Here is a 19,895-nt window from a genome sequence, read left to right as displayed (position 1 = left end):
TACGGATACCAGACCAGGAGGCCACCTCATTCCTCTACATCTCATTTGCCCAACCTAACGTCTCCCACACTTACATCTCTTTGTGGAATCCCAACCTTCTTTAACAACACTTTGCCCTGTTCCATTGAAAGTTTGCTGGGGTCCATCGCTGCCAGTACTACCCCAAGGATTCTTTTTCTCTGTGGAGAGTAGAAAAGGAAACAATTGAATTTTGTACATCCCTGGAACACATACAGGACGCAGTCAAGTCCCATCCCTCTTCTCTGCCCACCATCTCAACTACTACCTTTTATTCAAAGTACATGTACATATTCTTCTACTAGGAACAGAGTACCAATTAATGAAAAATAAGTTGATACAATTTACAATAACCAAGACTTGGAAACAACCTAAATGTCTGTCAACTGATGAAAGGATAAAGAAGATGTGAGATATATATATATATAATGGAATACTATTCAGCCATAAAAAAAGAATAAAATAATGCCATTTGCAGCAACATGGATGGGCCTAGAGATGATCATACTAAGTGAAGTAAGGTCAGAAAGAGAAAGATAAATACCATATGATATCACTTATATGTGGAATCTAAAATATGACATAAATGAACTTATCTATGAAACAGAAACAGACTCACAGAAATAGAGAACAGATTTGTGGTGGCCAAGGGGGAGGTAAGGTGGGGGAGGGATGGATTGGGAATTTGGGGTTAGCAGATGCAAACTATTATATAAAGAATGAATAAACAACAAGGCCCTACTATATACTAAAGGGAACTATTTTCAATATCCCATAATAAATCATAATGGAAAAGAATATGAAAAAGAATATACACAAACTGAATCACTTTGCTGTATACCAGAAGCTAACACATTGTAAATCACTATACTTCAATAAAATAATTTTTTAAAAATAAGGTGATACAAATTTTTTTAAGTTTCTCCATTATATCCATGAAAATTCAATTAACAATCAAGCTAGGAAGAAAAAAAGAGTACTTTATTCGAACCAAACTGAGGATGATAAGCCAGAAGACAGACTCTCAGAAGCTCTGAGAACTGTTCCTCTGGTCAGGAGTTAGAGATGCAGTTTTATACTTTTCAAGACAATGAATTATGTATCATATGGACAGATTAACATTATACCTGAATGTCATCAGAGATATTTTGGTTAGGTATGCACAGACAGAGTGAACTTTTGGGTCAATAACATCCCATGTACAGGATGAAAAAGAAATATTAATCTTAAAAATTACAATGCTGGCATCTGAAGAAAGGGACAATTTTTCTCAAAGTTTAACTATATCCTCCTGCCTTGAGAAGTTCTGGTTAATGTATAATGTGGGTGCAAATTGCACATTTGGAAAGGCCTGTCCCCTTCAAATGGGGACATGTGGAGGAATATTATGTGTGTTTCAAGTCTGACTTAGCTCGACTATCTTGCCATAGAGAAATTTCTGATTTTTCCCCCTCAACGACTTAACATATTATATTTAATAAATGCACATTCCATATTTAGAGACCTTATATGATATACCAGAAAACACTTGGAAAAAGTATTCAGGTAATAGCTCTCAAAGAAAATTCAAGATATTTTACAATCTAGAGTTCCCCTTTGTCCATTTTAACAAAATTAAATATAACTACTTTTTTACATTCTTAATAACGTTAAGGTTTTTTTTTTTACTGCTTTTTTATCTCTGATTCATAACAAAATCAGTTTTCTTTTTTATTCTGATTCATGGCTTCTAAACCAATTATCATTGCACCGTGTTATGTCAAGACTATACTTTTTATATAGGATTTAGAAACCATCTACAAAAGCAATGTTATTTTGCTCTATGCACAAAATGTAAGTCATTTTCAAATCCTCTCCATTGTATAAAAATATGGAACACTTCACGAATTTGCGTGGCATCCTTGCGCTGGGGCCATGCTAATCTTCTCTGTATTGTTCCAATTTTAGTATATGTGCTGCCAAAGCAAGCACTAAGTACACGGGCCTCTCACTGTTGTGGCTTCTCCCATTGTAGAGCACAGGCTCTGGACGCGCAGGCTCAGCGGCCATGTTTCAAGGGCCCAGCCGCTCCGCGGCATGTGGGATCTTCCCAGACCGGGGCACGAACCCGTGTCCCCTGCATCGGCAGGCAGACTCTCAACCACTGCGCCACCAGGGAAGCCAGCAAGCAATAAGTATTTTTTTTAATGTGAAATACACTGCCACGAATTGCTGAAATACACTGTCACGAATTGCTGAAATCAAATTCCTTAAAATCAGAAATGAAATTCAAATGGAAATCATAAAGAAGAAAAAACAGGTAAACCATTTTGGGTCAAAACTTAGGAGCAGGACAAAATCTGACTTCAGGGGAAATTCCTTAGTCTAAATGGACACGTTATAAACAAACAAAAAACAAAAAAATTATCCAAAGTGTTCTGGGTTTTTTGTTGCTGTTGTCTGGTTTTGTTTTTGACCACACCACATGGCATGCAGGATCTTAGCTCCCCAAACAGGGATCTGACCCGGGCCCACTGCATTGGAAGCGTGGAGTCCTAACCACTGGACAGCTGGAGAATTACCAAAGTGTTTATCTTAAGAAAATGAGGACAGAAAAAAAATTACAAAATGTAAAATAAATAAATAAACAATGGGGAATTGGCTAACTAAAAATTAAACAAGTTCTAATGGAAATACAAACAGAATGCAACCGGAAAATATCTTATTCCACAGGCTGTCATGAAAAGTAAATATAATTTATCATATTAAATTATATTAAGGAAAAGAAAAGACAATTTTGCCATAGAAACAGGAAAGAAAGGGTCAGAACATGCTATATCGGATATTGGAGCTGACTTATTTGAAGGTCTAGAATAAAGTACGCTTTCCTCTTCAAATTTAAATGACCAAAATCAAGTCGTGAGGAAGCATTTCCCAACCATAAAATAAGGTAGAATAACTCTTGCTTCCACATTGCACTAGGAGCTTCATACCTGAGGTGCTGCTCTGTTTTGTGTACAGGCTTAGGGTCAGGATCCTGAATTTCATCCAGCTCCGAACAAGTTCTCATGAATACACTAGGATGAAAGATAGATTAACAAATCACTTATAGTTTTATAAAGCCCTTGCTCAAAGCGTTCCATAACTGCTAATCCACCACCACACACAAATCAAGAGCTTGGTGACCATTCTTTGAAAAGTCTGACATTCATTGAAAAATTAACATTTTGGAAGTATTTTGTGAATCAGTCACTGTGCTAAGAAATGCTATTAAACAGTGAACTAATCCTTACCTCAACGTCTAAAATGGCCCTCTGTTGATTGAACTCTCCTAGTTCACTGACGATAAACAGTAACAAAAAGTAAAGCGTGCTTCTGCTGTCTGTCCAGAACCGCCCAGATATGTGGACACTGGGCAAAACCACCAGAGAAAGAGTGGTTACCGGGATGCCTGGAGAAGAGACCAATGACCAGAATTCCTTCTTCTACTGGGCTTGATACTGTCTTAGGACCCCCTGCACTTTCCCTCCCGATAACCTTATCAGCCTAACCTAATCACATGCTAACCAATCACCACTCACAATCCACTGACTGGATGCAATGTTCTATTGGGTGTTTACCATTCCTTCACACTCTCACTTTCTCTCAAATTTGTACATCAGAAATAATACGCTGTATTTTGGTCTTTGCCATTTTCTATGATTTTAAAACTACATACATATAACTGTAATTTTAACAATATATACTATGTCTAAAATATTTATGCATATGTTGCCTGCGGAAGAGGCTGTGCATGAGTGGGGATAGTGGGTATATAGGAAATCTCTGGACTTTCTGCTTCTTATTGCTGTGAGTTAAAAACAGCTCTGGGGCTTCCCTGGTGGCGCAGTGGTTGAGAGTCCGCCTGCTGATGCAGGGGACATGGGTTCGTGCCCCGGTCCGGGAAGATCCCACATGCCGTGGAGTGGCTGGGCCTGTGAGCCATGGCCGCTGAGCCTGCGCGTCTGGAGCCTGTGCTCCACAACGGGAGAGGCCACAACAGTGAGAGGCCCACGTACTGCAAAAAAAAAAAAAATAATAATGAAAAAAATCTTAACTTAGGAAAGTTCATCCTGTTTCCAAGCACCTACCCTGATACAGTAGGTTAACTATAAAATTCTAGAATGGGCTGGTGTGGAACACAGCTGTGAAAACTTCCAGATCTTATCATTGTCAGCCTGATCTAGATCCCACCCTGTGAGTAAGTTACGCTATCATAGATGGATCCATTGATTAGATAAAGGTCCTTGCCTCCTTTCTCGGTCTCAAGATGCCTTCTCAAAGCCATACTTAGAAAATATATATGCACCCAATGTTCACTGCAGCACTATTTACAATAGCTAAGACATGGAAGCAACCTAAATGTCCATCAATAGAGGAATGGATAAAGAATATGTGGTATGTATATATACAATGGAATATTACTCAGCCATAAAAAAAGAATGAAATAATGCTATTTTCAGCAACATGGATGGACCTAGAGACTATACATTAAGTGAAGTAAGTCAGACACAGAAAGACAAATGCCATATGATATCACCTATATGTGGAGTCTAAAAAATGATACAAGTGTACTTATTTACAAAAGAGAAACAGACTCACAGGTTTAGAAAACAAACTTATGGTTACCAAAGGGAAAATTTTGGGGGGGGTATAAATCAGGAGCTTGGAATGAACATACACACACTACTGTATATAGATAGATAACCAACAAGGACTTACTGTATAGCACAGGGAACTCTACTCAATATTCTGTGATAACCTATATGAGAAAAGAATATGAAAAAGAATGAATATATATATAAAATTAAAATAAAAAATAAATATCATCATGAACTCAAGAATTAAAAAAAAAAAAAAGATGCCTTATCAGTTCACTGGGCATTTTTGTTCCCTTCGCCCTCGAACAAAATGCAATCACATGAGATCGAATCATGGGGGTCCATGGGAATTGAATCTGGCCGGTCTCTCACCCACAAGACCTTAAGAGATATTTAGTTCCTGGTTACTTTTCTTCTGCATTTTGATTTGATCACATATGTATGTATCTGATACAATCAACTATAATTTTATATTTATCATTCCCAAAATTTTAAGAAATTCTAACATATATGTACATACTTTGAACACCATATATTATTTTCTGAAAATGTAAAATATTTATACACATGTCCTTATACTGTCTAATATTTTATCAGGACTTTTCTCCCAATTGTTTTGAAAAAATCTCCTTTTTACACATGTACCTATAGTTCATTGTGTTTCACCACTGTTTGTAATTTTTGTGTGTCAATGCACTGGACTTTTTGGTTATAATCCCTGATCCTATTGGTGAGCATTTATGTTCTTCCTTCCACTATCAATGCTCCCATGAATACACTTGGGCAATCTCCTTGTTGTTATAAACAGAAAGTGAGCAGTTGAATTGCTGAGTCATCATTTTCACGCATCTTCACGTTTAGTTTGCATAATCATGTATCCCCTGAAGTGGTTAAGCCCAAAAATCTCACTAACTCCAGAGGAGAATCTCCAGTTCCCCACATCATAGGCACACTGGGTAACACCTGAATTTTTATTAGTAGTATGCATGTGAAAACTTGGTGGTGTTTCTATTTGCATTGACTTTATTATTAGCAATGCTCTATGTAATGTAACATAGTTTTCATCATATGAGTTTACTAACCTGTGAATTGTTTTGTCAATTGTTTTCCAATTTATTGTGAATAGTTTCCTTTTGTTTTGAATTGGTAGAAATTAAACTTTATATATCTGGATACAATTTCTTTCTGAGTGATGGGAATTATAAGCACGTGCTTCCATTTTGTAACTGCTTTTAATGATATTTTCAGACAAAATGTACCAGTTCTAATGTTATGAGAAGTAATTTTAATGTAGGAACTTTGTTTAAATCCTGGCTAAAAAAAAATCAAAACCAATAAAATGTGTTTGAGTAACTTAGATTTAGAAGAATGTGAATATGAACTGGGTATTAAATGATATTTAAAATTTTTTGAAATAATTTTGTGTTATAAAGCCTGGGAGTCTTTTATTGTCTTTTATATGCTTAAATGATTACTTCCTAGAACTGATTTGATGGCTTCCAACTTATTTATTCGACAAATACATAATTCTACGATTTGCATTCAAGTCTATCATCTCCATGTCCCACCTAACCCCCACCGAAAGGAGAAGTTTGAGATGTATGATCCAAGACTGGAAAAACATTGAACATTTTGAAGTGGTCTTAAGGGTAAACAGAGATTCACTTTCTCTTCCTGTGTCAGGTTCCCCCGTACAACCACAACCAACAAGGTTCCTAATTTCTCAACATCTCAGGCTGGGATAATTGATAGGATTGTAAAATCCAATCAGCCATTAGGAACAAGCCACACCCCATGAGGGTCTAATAAAAGGCAGGCACATCGTGCCTGTGGACACTTCTGACTCTGAACCGCTCTGAGAGAGAACCTTTCGTTTGGGCTTCAAGATGGAATCGGGCACTGAAGACCTACACCCACACAGCCCCTCCATGGAACACCCCACTGACCAGCTTCCCGTCCAGCAGGACTCCATTGAAGAAAGGGGCTCTGATGCGGAGGAGAAACTATCCGAAGAAGAAGGCAAAATATTCTCTTCCCAGTTGCAACAGAACTCCATGGAAGAAAGGGGCTCAGATGTGGAGGAGAAACTATCCAAAGAAAAAGGCAAGACATTCTCTTCCTAGTGAAGAGACAGCCACGACCAAAGGCCAGATAGGGTCTTGAGCTGTTTGTCTGAGGCTGGAAGGAGGGATGGAATCAAGGATATCGAATTTGTGTTTTGTTGGGATTTTATTTGGAGATCGGTGATGGGAGACATCCCCCAGCCCTATGGGGGCTTTGAGTATTCTGGCAATGACCCCCCGGAACCATGTTATTGCTCCAGTTCATGTGTCTGAATGCCCTCGGTAGAGAGAACTGCCCACAAATACAGGCTAGGGATGGACTAAGGGCTTCTGTGTCCCTCGAGGGAGGACAGTCATCTCAATCCCTCTTTTTCTCCAGGGTCAGAGCCCGAGACAGATGAGGAGGAGAATTCGAAGGAAAACGAGACACAAGACAGAAAGAGCTGCACTACTCTGTCAGGTAAGATTTCACTTTTCTGGGGAGGAGGGACAGGGTATATGGAGGAAGCCAGTCTCCCTGGGCAGGGAAGTGGGTGAGCCTTGGCAGCCAGGCCTTGCACATCCTGGACTGTAGGATGTGCAGATGGGACACGAGCTTTGGTCGGGATCCTGGCTCCTTGTGTGTCCGGGATAGGCTAGGTTTCCAGCGTGCCGGGTGCAGGCAGTCATTCAAACGGTCCTTTGATCCACAGATTCAGAACGCGGCTCCAGTCCGGAGAGCTCCAGGAAGAGGAAGCTCAATTCCAGGGATGGCACCTGCGAGAGAACAGGTAGGATCTTGCTTTTGGGTCCCCAGTTGTACAGAGAGAAAAGCAGGGAACCTATCCAGTGCGTGGGCACAAAGGGCTCAATGGCTGAAGCCGTTTGGAGACTCTGGGATCCAGGGAGCACTGGAGGGCCCAAGCTGGGCATAGCATCACCTCATTCTAGAGCTGAGGGGGCAGGGCAGGAGCAGGAGAGAGGCTGGGTTTACGGAAGGGACATTGTGAGATCCTGGGATTGCGGGTCCATGAGAATCGACGTGGCAGGTCTCTCACCTACATGCTTGCTCCACAGGGGCCTCTCCAGATGAGCACAGTGAGACTTCGGAAAAGAAGAAACAGAAGGTCCTTGACTCTGGCCACAGCAGGAAGAGTGAAGAAATCCGGGATGCCCGCCCCAGGAGATCCCAGAGGAGGCGCCCTGGGCGCAGCAAGAGGCCCAGATCCAGGTCCCCAGGAGACCAGCCGCCTCCACTTCGGAAAAGCCTCTTGACCTCCATGCGCTCTATGTCTGAGGCCATTTATCAGAACATAGTTAATGTGTACAACCAGAAGGGCTATTCCCCGCTGCTCTGGGAGCAGCTGGCCCAGCTGCGGGGGCCTCTGTGCACCGCGGTGCTGACCATGTACACCATGGCCAACCAGGCGGCCTATGTCTTCCCTGCTGAGGGCTGGCTTGTCCCAGCCCCACTGCCGGCTCCCTGGAGTCCAGGCAGGGATGGAGGAGAAGGTCCGTGCTCCAAGGACAGTCTACCTCTTCCCTAGACAGGCTGTCAGTGGATCAGGCTTGATTTAAACTAAGGGTACCAAAGCCTATTCAGCAGAGACTGTAGTTCTGAAAGAGAGCAAAGCCCTGCAACTGCCCAGATTCTCCAAGGTGACCGGCAGGGCTAATTTTTCACACAGGGTGTTCCTCATAAACGCTAGAACTTGGGGTGGTCATAGGAAAGGAGTTTGAAAACTTGAGTCAAAATGGTGAAATCTGGGTTTCCTTGAGGACGAATATTACAACACTTTTAACATTCGTGTTAGACAATTGATGCGCCTTAGGACAATCAAGTTGCTGTATTAACCCCCCAGGCTTCTTGCCTCTCAGGAGCGCTAGCGCTGAGGTGCACATTCTACACTGGCTTTATTTTATAGTGAGGAAAGTCAAGCACTATTTTATAATGAGAACAAATATCAGGGTGTAATTCATATGCATTTGCATACTTTAAAGTGTAGCAAAGTAAACATATATTCGTATCCTCCCCCTTTTATTCGGAAAAGGCTGTAGCTCTTCCCTCCTTCACCTCCAGTCCGTGGAGGACAGATATCCACAAACCTTTAATAAAATCTACCTTGAGAAATGTTTATATTTTTCAGTTTGATGAAATGAAGGTGATGCCACCACATGTTTTTGTTTGCTTTTTATTTACTTTAGATAAACTGGAAGTCAAGATATATGAAATGTTTTTTGACCATGTGTATTTATTCTTCATCTGTTTCACCTTATGTACCTACTTTAAAATTTTCTCCTACTTCACAGATTTCAGTTTGTTATATTTCCTAGAGGATATTAAATATAATATAGATATAGTCATTGGCTTTATATTAATATAGTTATATTTAATTCTATATACTCCTTGATTTGCATTTTACACTGGGATCATGCAGTCTCAGCATGTAAATGTATATTATTTTTATGTAAGAAAAATAAAATTAAAGTTTTGAGAATCTGTTTTAGCCTTTGCCTTATTATTCCCATGTCACTTAGTGATGAAATAGTAATGTTTTCATGTATTGTATACCTGAATACAATCCCATATGGGATTAAAATCTCACATGGAATTTCTTTCATTGTATGTGTGGGTAGGGAAGCAGTGTTCTTTTCACCTCTACTTCATCTCCACCTTGACTTTCCTACACCTACCAGCTCTTATTGTACGTAAGCTTAGCAATTTATCATTCCAGTAAATGGGGCCAATTCAATGATATTACATTACAAATCAGTTTGCACCCATGACATGGCTTCAAATTATACGAAGTAAGTGATTACGTATGTACAAACATTTGAATTGACAAGCTACACTTGGAAACTGAGGATGCAATTACAAAATGATGAAAGAAAATAAACTACTTAAGAATAAATGTAATAAAAATGTGTGAAGGCCGCCACTGTCTCCCAGGCTGGTGGGATCACCAACCTGCAGCGGGCTGTGTAACCCGGGCGGGGCGCCAGGCGCCGGGGGCGACAGGAAATCCAGTTTTCCCTTGAATAAAGGACATCAAACTAGTTACTACATTGGGCTTCCCTGGTGGCGCAGTGGTTGAGAGTCTGCTTGCCGATGCAGGAGACACGGGTTCGTGCCGCGGTCCGGGAAGATCCCACATGCCGCGTAGTGGCTGGGCCCGTGAGCCATGGCCGCTGAGCCTGCGCGTCCGGAGCCTGTGCTCCGCAACGGGAGAGGCCACAACGGTGAGAGGCCCGCGTACCGCAAAAAAAAAAAACCCAAAAAAACCTAGTCACTACATTGCTTTGTCATTTGACATCATTTTACTAAAAAAAAAAACAGATGAAGGAATACATAGAGCAGGTTCTGGTAGGGTTCCTGGCGCAGTACCTTCTGTTCCCCAGCAGGAAACTCACTCCAGCTTCTCTGTCCAGAGTTTTTAATCAGGGTTTTATTACCAGGCATGATTGGTTAAATCACCGGCCATGTGATTGAACCCAATCCCCAGCCTCCCTCCTCTCTCCAGAAGTTGGGCAGCTGCACGTTCCAATCCTCTGATCACCTGGTTGGTCTTTCTGATGTCCAGGCTCCCATTCCATAGCTTTGTACGGAACCCCCATTCAGAGTTGCCTTATTAGTGTAATAGCAAAGACACTCCCATCATTCAGGGAATTCCAAGGTGTTTTTTTTTTTTTTTCAATTGAGGAATACTTGATTTACGATGTCGTGTTAGTTTCTGGCGTAGAGCACAGTGATTCAGTTAGTGGAAATTCCAAGGGTTTCTGAAGTTTTGCACCGGGAGCCTGGGACAAAGGAGATATGTTTATTCAAACTGATAAATCAGTGACATTAAAAATTCAGGGAGGGAGACGCAAAAGGGAGGGGATATGGGAACATATGTATATGTATAACTGATTAAATTTGTTATAAAGCAGAAAAAACACATGAAAATGATTTAAAAATAACTCAAACACCAAAAAAAATTCAGAAATATGCCAAATTGCATAAGAAAAGTTAATAAGCAGCAGAACTACACTGAAGATAACATCATTAGTAGTTGATATTTGGGAAATGGAAATTTCTATCAAAATGGTCTTACTCTTGACATCCTATAGCATGATACAAGTCAAAGGAAAGAAAAATCTATACAGTAAAATACAAAAATGTGGTTGAATTCCTTCCTAAAGTTTGTTTCTCCAGTTCCTGACTATAGCCAACTCCTTGCTCACAGTCTCCAACGGAGTACCTCAGACAATGACAGGTTTGGGGTTGAAATTTTTCCTCACTGATCTTTTTGATGCCTCCAAGTGAATGGGGGAGAGAAGTTTAAATTATGCTCTGGAGGGAAGTGAGTATATAACTGCACATTCCGCACAGGCACGATTTTGCCTTTCCTGTCACTCCAGTTTCCATCACCTACTCTAAATAAAACTCAGGCTTTCGCTTAATTAAATAAAAAGCTGTAACTGCCTGGGGTCTCAGAAGTTCCGGGATCACGCCCACAACGCCAAGCCCCGCCCCCAAGGCCCCAGCGCTCCTGCCGCCCTTGGTGGATCCGCATCTTCATTCGCTCGCTGTTTTCACGTAAACCGTTTTCAACTCTCCTCTTCCAATACAAGTGGCCCGCGCATCTCTAATCCTGCACGTAGCCTGGCTCCAAAGGACACCAGACACGTTCAAAGGATTCAAAGTAGAAACGCGGAGCCTGTCCGCAAGGAAGAGGAACAGACCAGAATCTTCCAGGGGCGGGTGCGGGGTGGGTGTCAGACCCGGCTCCCCCAGGGAGGCTCCACCAGAGACACCGCCTCCACCCGCCGGAGCGTCCGAGACGCGCCCCTTGACGGCCTCGGCCCCGCCTCCGGCCCCGCCCCGGTGCGCACGCGCAGTTCCCTGCAGACCCGGAAGCGGATCCCGCGGAGCGTCACGGGCACTCAGGACAGTTAAAGTGTCGGTTTTTCTGGAAATTGTGCTATGCGGTCTTCGGGCACTGCTCCACCACACCCGGGTTTCCGGGGTCTCCCGGTAAGTTAAAACCCCTGAACGCGCTCGTCGATCTTGCTCTGAGTCTGCTCTTTCGCCTGTCTCGGCGTCGGCAGAAGACTCGGTTCGGGTCCCAGGAGTCTGGGTCCGGTTCCGGTTAAATCACTCTGAGGCAGGTACCGGCCCCAACTTTCTGCCTTCGGTCCATATAGACACTGACTTCCTGCAGCGATGTTTTCCTACTCTGACTCCCTTTCTCAAACCTTTGTGTGACTCCTGGCTCCCCTCCCCACCCCCATTCCCACCCCACCCCACCCTTCGTCGGGTAAAGTCCTGACTCAGGAGGTGGATTTGCGCTCTTCACCTCCCTCCAGGGAGACCAGTGAGGGAATACAGAGGCGGAAATATATGCAGCTAGTGAGGCATCAGAAACATTGTGGAGACTGACCACGACCACCACCCCCCGCCCCGCTCCAAATCTTACTCCCTTGGTTTGAATTCTCTGCTGGGTTATTTCGGTTCATTTGGTAGGGGACCAACGCCCTGTGCCTCACCAAAACTAAGTTCTTAGGTTTGGGGTTTTTTTTCTTCTTTTTTTTTTTTTTACAGTGATGAGAAAAATGAGAAGGGACTCCTGTCATGTTGGTTTCTAGTGTATGAGATACTGTCTGCTGTGTTCTGTATTTTTTTATTTTATGACTAACTGTATGGAAAGTTGTCAGGAAGGCCTTTGTCAGAGGATGGATTTAAAAAAAAAAAGAAAAAAGAAATATTGTGGAGAAAGACAAAGGACAAAGATTCTATACCTTCTCAATAGGTTTCAAATTCATCCTTTCCTTTCGTATGATGCTTTCTATCCCACACGCATCCTTGAATCTTTGTCCACACTGCCAATGCAGGGGGCCTGGGTTCAATCCCTGGTCAGGGAGCTATATCCCACGTGCTGCAACTAAAGCTTCCGCAACTAAAAAGATCCCACATGCCGTGACTAAGACCCGACGCAGCCAAATAAATAAATAAATACAATTTTTAAAAAAGGATATCGTCTTACTACTCAAACACCTTGTTTCAAATGGCCTATAAGTAGGCCCCACTGAATGATGAGGAGCTGGGTAAGTCAGTTACTATAAGGTAGGCTTTCAAATTTTGTTCAGGAGAGATCTCAGGAGATGGTTGCCAGCATGTGGAACCGAATGCAAGCTACCAGAGTGGAAAACATGTTCCCTTTTACACAGAGCTTACATTCTTTTAGGGAAAATAGATATGTGAATATTTTAAAACATACCTTGTTAAATGAAATAATAGAAGCATGCGTAAACTGCAGAGGTGAATAATTCTTTCTAGGTGGGATTAAATGGGACCGTTTAGGGGAAAAGAAAGAATCAGGAGAGGCAACTCTTACAGCCATTTCATCTTAGTTTATTTTTATTATTCAAGTTGGATTTAAATAGTTTATATTAATTTAACAGCTAATAAAGGAGAAGCAGCATTCCAAAAGAAAGTAAGTGTGTTGTCGGGGTGAAGAAGAGAATATTAGCATCCTGTAATGTTGCTTGGATGCAGAGCGTGACGCAGAGAGTGAAAGAAATGCAGGCAAAGCAGGGGTCCTGTCACCAGGGGACTCACGACATATTCTCTCCTAAGGAGCTTCATTTGATCCTGTTGACACGAAGAGGTCATTGAGAGGCTAAAACAAGATACTAATAGGTCAATGTTGCATTTTAAATACTTAACTCTCATAAGTATTTGGATTATGGATTGAAGGAAGAAGAAATCACAGGCAAGGGAAACTTCGCAGATCTTTGAAATTATCTGGGTGACACGTGAGGATGCGTGTGGGGTAGAAAGCATCATACGAAAGGAAAGGATGAATTTGAAACCTATTGAGAAGGTAGAGTCTGTCCTTTGATGATTTATTAGATGTAGGTAAGAGGACAGGATGGAGTAATTGAAGATGATACATTGTTCCCTGGAAGAATAGATACTGTGCCACTAATTAAGTCGAAGAAACAAGTATAATTACAGGCTTTAGGGTAAATCTTAAGTTTAATTGTGTCATCTCTTGGTATTAAACCCTCTTAGGGTTTCCCATCGCCTTCAGGACAGAAATCTGAAGTCTTCAGTAGAGCGTCAGCAGGGAGCTCTGGAGCTGGGGGGCCCTTCAGAGTTGCTCCTACTTGTCGGATGGGACAAGCCTCCTATCGTGCATCAGCCAGTCACTGGATGCTGGCTTCCTCGGGGGGAGCCAGGGGCTGGGACGAGGCACTTGCCTCTGGCTGAGGGCCAGGTGGACAAGGACGGCGCAGTTGCAGCGCAGTGGGCGTTCCAGCAGCAGCAGGGAGGGCTTCCTGAAGAAGCGGGTGACAGGCTCACTGACTGGTCTCCTTATAGGAGGTTATTCTGTCTGCATCCGTCCTGTTGCTGTGGCCCTTCTCTCCCCCATATTAAGGTTCTCCCTGTGTGTATACTTGTGGCAGGGGAGGGAGGTATGTTGATTCTAAGCATTTAAGAACGTATTTTTGTCACACAGAATAATCCTACCTGAGAAAGAAGCTCAGAGGAAGAGGACAGAAAGGAGAAGGAATGGCCCTTTCCCAGGTGAAAGTCATATTCTTTGTGGACTGTTCTCTCCTTCCTAAAATGACACGTTTTGGATGCGCTGAGCTTCTTGGTCTCCTAAGTTTCCTGTCTAAAATGTTTACTCACACACAGGGCCTTCCCTCAGTCTCCTCTCACCTCCCTGCAGATTCCATGTCACTGTGACCCAGTGACGGGGAACGTGGGAAGAGCCCCCTTTCAGGTGGTCATCCCGTGAAAGGTTTTATACTGAGGCGTGGATTGGAGATGGGGAGTAGGCTTTGTGGTGTCAGTGAGGTAGGGCAGTGAGGACTGTTCAGTGCTCCCTTCTGGTGCCCTTTCAGCTCCATAGAAACCAGGATGAAAGAGACTACATGTGTAAGTGATGTGCTCCTGTGCACAGATACCTGAGGAGGTCTGGGAAGGAAGACTGATATGGGGAAACATGCTTTGTCAGATTTTATGAGTGCCTTTGAAGTTAAGTGAATCAGTGTGTTTCTGACTCCAAAATATCAGTACTTTAGAATAAAATGGGAAGTTCCAAAATAGAAATAAGGTGTAGAGAGGGTGTTTTAGTACATAATTTGTTTTAAAAAGTGGAATCAATTTAATTGTCTTAACAGGAAAGGCTCTATAAATTATTCACACAACATTCATCTCACAAAGACCCAGGTGTTCCTGTAAGGACTCTCATGCAGCAGGCGTTTTAGATTAAAATGATCATAATTTAGCCAAGAAATAGGAGCAGAACTTTCTACCATCAGAGAGCCTGGAGCCACATTCTGATTCTACTAACTGTTGTTCAGGGTTATATTTTTTTAAATTAGACATCTCATGTATGTATATTTGTGGTTCAGCTCCACATAGTGATGCAGTTTAGAGACTGAGAAGTAAAACATCCGCTTCTCTATCATGTCTTCCACCATCACTTACTGTCTCCATTAGGTACAACTGTTAGCTCTTAGCCCAAATCTTATAAAAATGCATTTTATATTCTAAAGTGATTTTAGAAAATATTTTTTGGTAAATGTTTCGTTATGATATTTTATTCTGCAAATTAAAAAAAATTTTATTGGAGTTGCTTTACAATGTTATGTTAGTTTCAGGTGTATGCAAACTGAATCATTGTACATATACATATGTCCACTCTTCTTTTTTTTAGATTCTTTTCCCATACAAGCCATTACAGAGTATTGAGTAGAGTTCCCTGTGCTATACCTCATGTTCTTATTAGCTGTCTATTTTATATATAGTAGCATGTATATGTTAATCCCACTCTCCCAATTTATCCCTCTCCCCCATTCTGCAAATTTAAATATTTACATGCCATATGTGTTGGAGTTACTTTCATGTTAGTAAAAATAGAGGTGACTTTCTCTTTTATTTCCTCATTGGACTATTCTCTTAATGAAAACACAAGGGTTTTCACACTTTTTACTGTTAAAAAAAATGCCATAGTGGCTGCTTTTGTGCAGGCCAACTTCAGTACAGATGTCTAAGGATTTCTCCAGATTGGGCACCTTAACCATGATTACTGCATTAATGATGGTGTTTCCGAGGAAGAACAGACATTGCGTACTAAGTAAAGTTTTTTTTTTTTTTTTTTACGGGAGTCACTGAGCTTTATGGTTTCATTCGGCCCCAAAATACACTTTTAGGGGACCTCAAATTACTAGACATGTGAATCTGAATGTTCCCTCCCCACCCCCAGGTCTCTTCCGCCCTTCAGTTCCTCCCATGAGCTCCAAAGCCAAAGTTGAGTCTGTCCTACTCGGGTCGTTCCACAGCGGCCCTGCTCCCTGGTGGCCGCAGTTGTGATGTGAATGATGGTGATGTTCCAGCGCAGGGGCCTCTGCCAGCTGCTATCACATGATCGCACAGCATGAGTTTTGCTTCCGGGCCGTTTTATAGAAGGCTTTAGACTGTATTCCCAGCACTTCAGACTTGGACACCAGGTCATCTAGCTTCCTGCCACGCTCTAACAAAAACTCCATGGTGTTGTGCAGGATGATTTTGGTCTCATCTAGTTCAGCCTGCACTTTAGTCATGGGGTCAGCTTCTCAGGGGTTCTGGTATCTACTGAGGTGACCATCCAGGCCTGCGTACTGGATGGTACCAGGGATCCAACTGGCCAGTCTATCCTGTCGACCTGCTTGGAGAATTCATCTAGTACCTTCTCCAGCAAGGTAAACGCCACCTGGGATGAGTATTCACTGTCAGCAATGACTACTCCCACCAGACTGTCGTTTCTCACGTAGACATAGCACAGATATTCTTGTTCTTTGATAGAAGCTCTGCTGCCTTTCGAGGAGCGCTCCACAGTCAGCTGACTTGTGAAGGTCGTGAATTCCTGAACGCTGGACCTCTGGAAGAAGCTGAAGGAGAACACATCGTACGTGGCTTTGAGCAGCACCGCCTTGGCATAGCCTTTGTACAGGACGCTGAGGCTGTACAGCTTCATGGTGCCGCGCCCTCAGGCTGGCTACCCACCTGGCCACGGGACCAGCTCGCAGGGAGCAGCGTGGCGCCGCCCCCCAGACCACCACCGGCTCCTAAGAAAAGATTTTAAATCAACTGTTTTAAACATACTCCGAGAGCTACGGGAAACCATGAACAAAGAACTAAAGCAAAGTGGGAGAACAATGTTTCAACAAATAGAAAATATCAATAAAGAGACAAATTATAGAAAAGAGAAGAAAAAGACATTCTGGAGCCCAAAACTACCATAGCTGAAATTGAAAATTTATTACAGGGTTTTGACAACAGATTGACAATCAGAATAAAGAGTCAGTGAACTTAAACATACATTACTTGGAATTATCCACTCTGAGCAGAAGAAAGGTAGAAAAAAGAACAATGAACAGAGACTAAGAAACCTTTGGGGCACTCTCAAGAATACTAGTATAGGGGACTTCCCTGGCAGTCCAGTGGTTAAGACTCCGCACTTCCAATACAGGGGACACAGGTTTGATCCCTGGTCAGGGAACTAGATCCCCGAATGCCGTGTGGCACAGCCAAAAAATAAAAAAGTAAAAGAAGATGCACATGGTGATTCTTAATTAAACAATATGGGCACAAAATGAGAACTTGACAAACATTTGTTAAAAAAAAAAAAAAAGAATACCAGTATACATATAATAGGGGTCACAGAAGGAAAGGAGAATGGGCAGAAAGAATATTTGAGGAAATAGCTGAAAACCTCATAAATTTATTTAAAAACTACAAATGTAGGAAACTCAACAAATTTCAAGTGGATAAACACATGGAGAGCCTGGGCAACACACATAACCAACTGTTAAAAGACAAAAAGAGAATGGGGAAAGTAGCAAACAGAAACGACTTCTCGTGTACAGGGATCCTCAATAAGATTAACAGCCTATTACTCATCAGAAACTGGAGGCCAGGAAGGAGTCTGATGATATATTTAAAGTTTGAAGGTTAAAAAAAAAAACTACCAGGAATTCATTATTAGGGAAAGTATGCCTTAAAACTGATAGTGAAATTTAGAGATGCCTACATAAACAAAAACTGAAGGAGTTCATGCTGACTCACTTATCCTACATGAAATATTAAATGGAGTTCTTTAGACTGAAATGAAAGGATAACAGCAGTACCTCAAAGCCATGGGAACAAATAAAGAACAGTGGTAATGTAACTATATAGGCATACCTAAAAGCCAGTATTATTGTATTTTCGATTTTTAACTCATTTTTTCCTATGCAACTTAAGAGACAAATGTGTAAAACAGTAATTGTAAATCTGTTACTGAGTGCAAAATGTATAAAGAAGTAATTTTTGACAATAACAATATAAAGGGGGACAGTATAAGAGCAATTGTTATATGCTGTTAAAGCTAAGTGAGTATGAACTGGAACTCAGATATTACTTTAATATAAACTAATAAACTGTAATTTCCAGGGTAACCACTAAGAAAATAATTTTAAAATATACAGAAAAGTAAATAGGAAGGGAATCCAAATGTTATGCCCACAGAGACACAAAGAAGGAAGCAAGGGAGGAATTACAAAACAAAGAAAATATTGGACATATAGAAAGCAAATAGCTAAATGGCAGAAGCAATTCTTCCCTTGTTTAGAGTTACTTTAAGTGTAAAAAGATTAAATTCTACATTAAAAGGCAACAATTGCAAGAATTTTAAAAAAATGATTCCACTGTATCTTTCTACAAAATGCTCACTTTAAGATACTCAAATAGGTTGAAAGTGAAAGGGTAGGGAAAGATATTCCATGGAAATAGTAACCGATCCTAGCTATGCTAATATCAGACTAAATAGACTTTAAGTCATAAAATTGTTACCAGTGATTTTTAAGGACATTATATATCAATAAAAGGATCGATCCATCAATATGATGAAACAACCATAAATCATATGCACATAACAACTAAACCCCAAATATTTTGAAGCAAAAATTGAAGAGAGATGGACAGTTCAACTATAATAGTTGGAGACTTCAGTACTCCCCTTATAATAAGTAGAGCAACCAGACGGAAGACCAATAAGGAAATAAAGGACTGAGCAACTCTGTAAACCAACGAGATGTAATAGACATGTACAGAACACTCCATGTGACAAAAACAGAGTGCACTCAAAATTAATAATAGAAGGGATATCCTTGATCTGAAAAGGCATGTTTATTAAAATCCCACAGCTAACATATTCACTGGTAGAAGACTGAAAACTTTCTTATAATGTTAGGCAGAAGACAACGAGCCCCATTTTGCAACTATACTTCGATATTGTACTGGAAGTTGTAGCCATACAAATTAGAAAGAAAAGAAATAAAAGGTATCAAAATTGGAAAAGAAGTCAAACTATATTTACAAGATACATGATGTCATATTTAGAAAGACCTAAAGAATCCTCAAAAAACTACTAGCGATATAAGCAAATTTACTGAAGTTACATAGCAATACTCAATATCAGTTGTATTTCTGTACCTAGCAATCAACAAATTCAAAGTAAAACAGTTCCATTTACAACAGCATCAAAAAGAATAAGAATTTAACCAAGGAAATGGAAGATTTATATAATGAATACTACAAGTGTTGCTGAAAGAAATGAAAAAAAAACTTAAATAAATGTAAAGATATCCTCTGTTCATGGATTGGAAGACTTAGAGTTGTTAAGATGGCAATACTCTCCGAAGTGTTATGAAGATTCAATGCAATCACCATCAAATCCCAGCAGTCTCTATTGCACAAATGGAAAAGTTGATCCTAAAATTCATATTGGGGATTTCCCTGGTGGTGCAGTGGTTAAGAATCCACCTGCTAATGCAGGGGTCACGGGTTCGAGCCCTGGTCCAGGAAGATCCTACATGCTGAGGAGCAACTAAGCCCATGCACCACAACTACTGATCCTGTGCTCTAGAGTCCGTGAGCCACAACTACTGAGCCCGTGTGCCACAACTACTGAAGCCTACACACCTAGAGCCCGTGCTATGCAACAAGAGAAGCCACCACAACGAGAAGCCCGTGCATCGCCACGAAGAGTAGCCCCCACTTTCCGCAACTAGAGAAAGCCCGCGTGCAACAACAAAGACCTAACACTGCCAAAAATAAATAAATCAAATAAATTAATTAAAATAAAATAAAATTCATATTAAATTTGAATAGACCCCAGATAACCAAAATAAATGTGAA

General features: G+C 41.3%; 1 pseudogene across 1 annotated transcript; it reads right to left on the bottom strand.

Moving 5' to 3' along the window:
- Positions 1-16,096: 16,096 nt before the first annotated feature.
- Positions 16,097-17,900, bottom strand: LOC307066036 (synaptobrevin homolog YKT6-like; annotated as a pseudogene). The gene has a single exon. The product of its transcript is annotated as a synaptobrevin homolog YKT6-like (transcript).
- Positions 17,901-19,895: the final 1,995 nt, after the last annotated feature.

Source organism: Hyperoodon ampullatus (assembly GCF_949752795.1).
Source record: "Hyperoodon ampullatus genome assembly, chromosome: 18".
In the NCBI taxonomy this organism is placed as follows: Eukaryota; Metazoa; Chordata; class Mammalia; order Artiodactyla; family Ziphiidae; genus Hyperoodon; species Hyperoodon ampullatus.
This window is presented reverse-complemented; position numbering and strand designations above follow the sequence as displayed.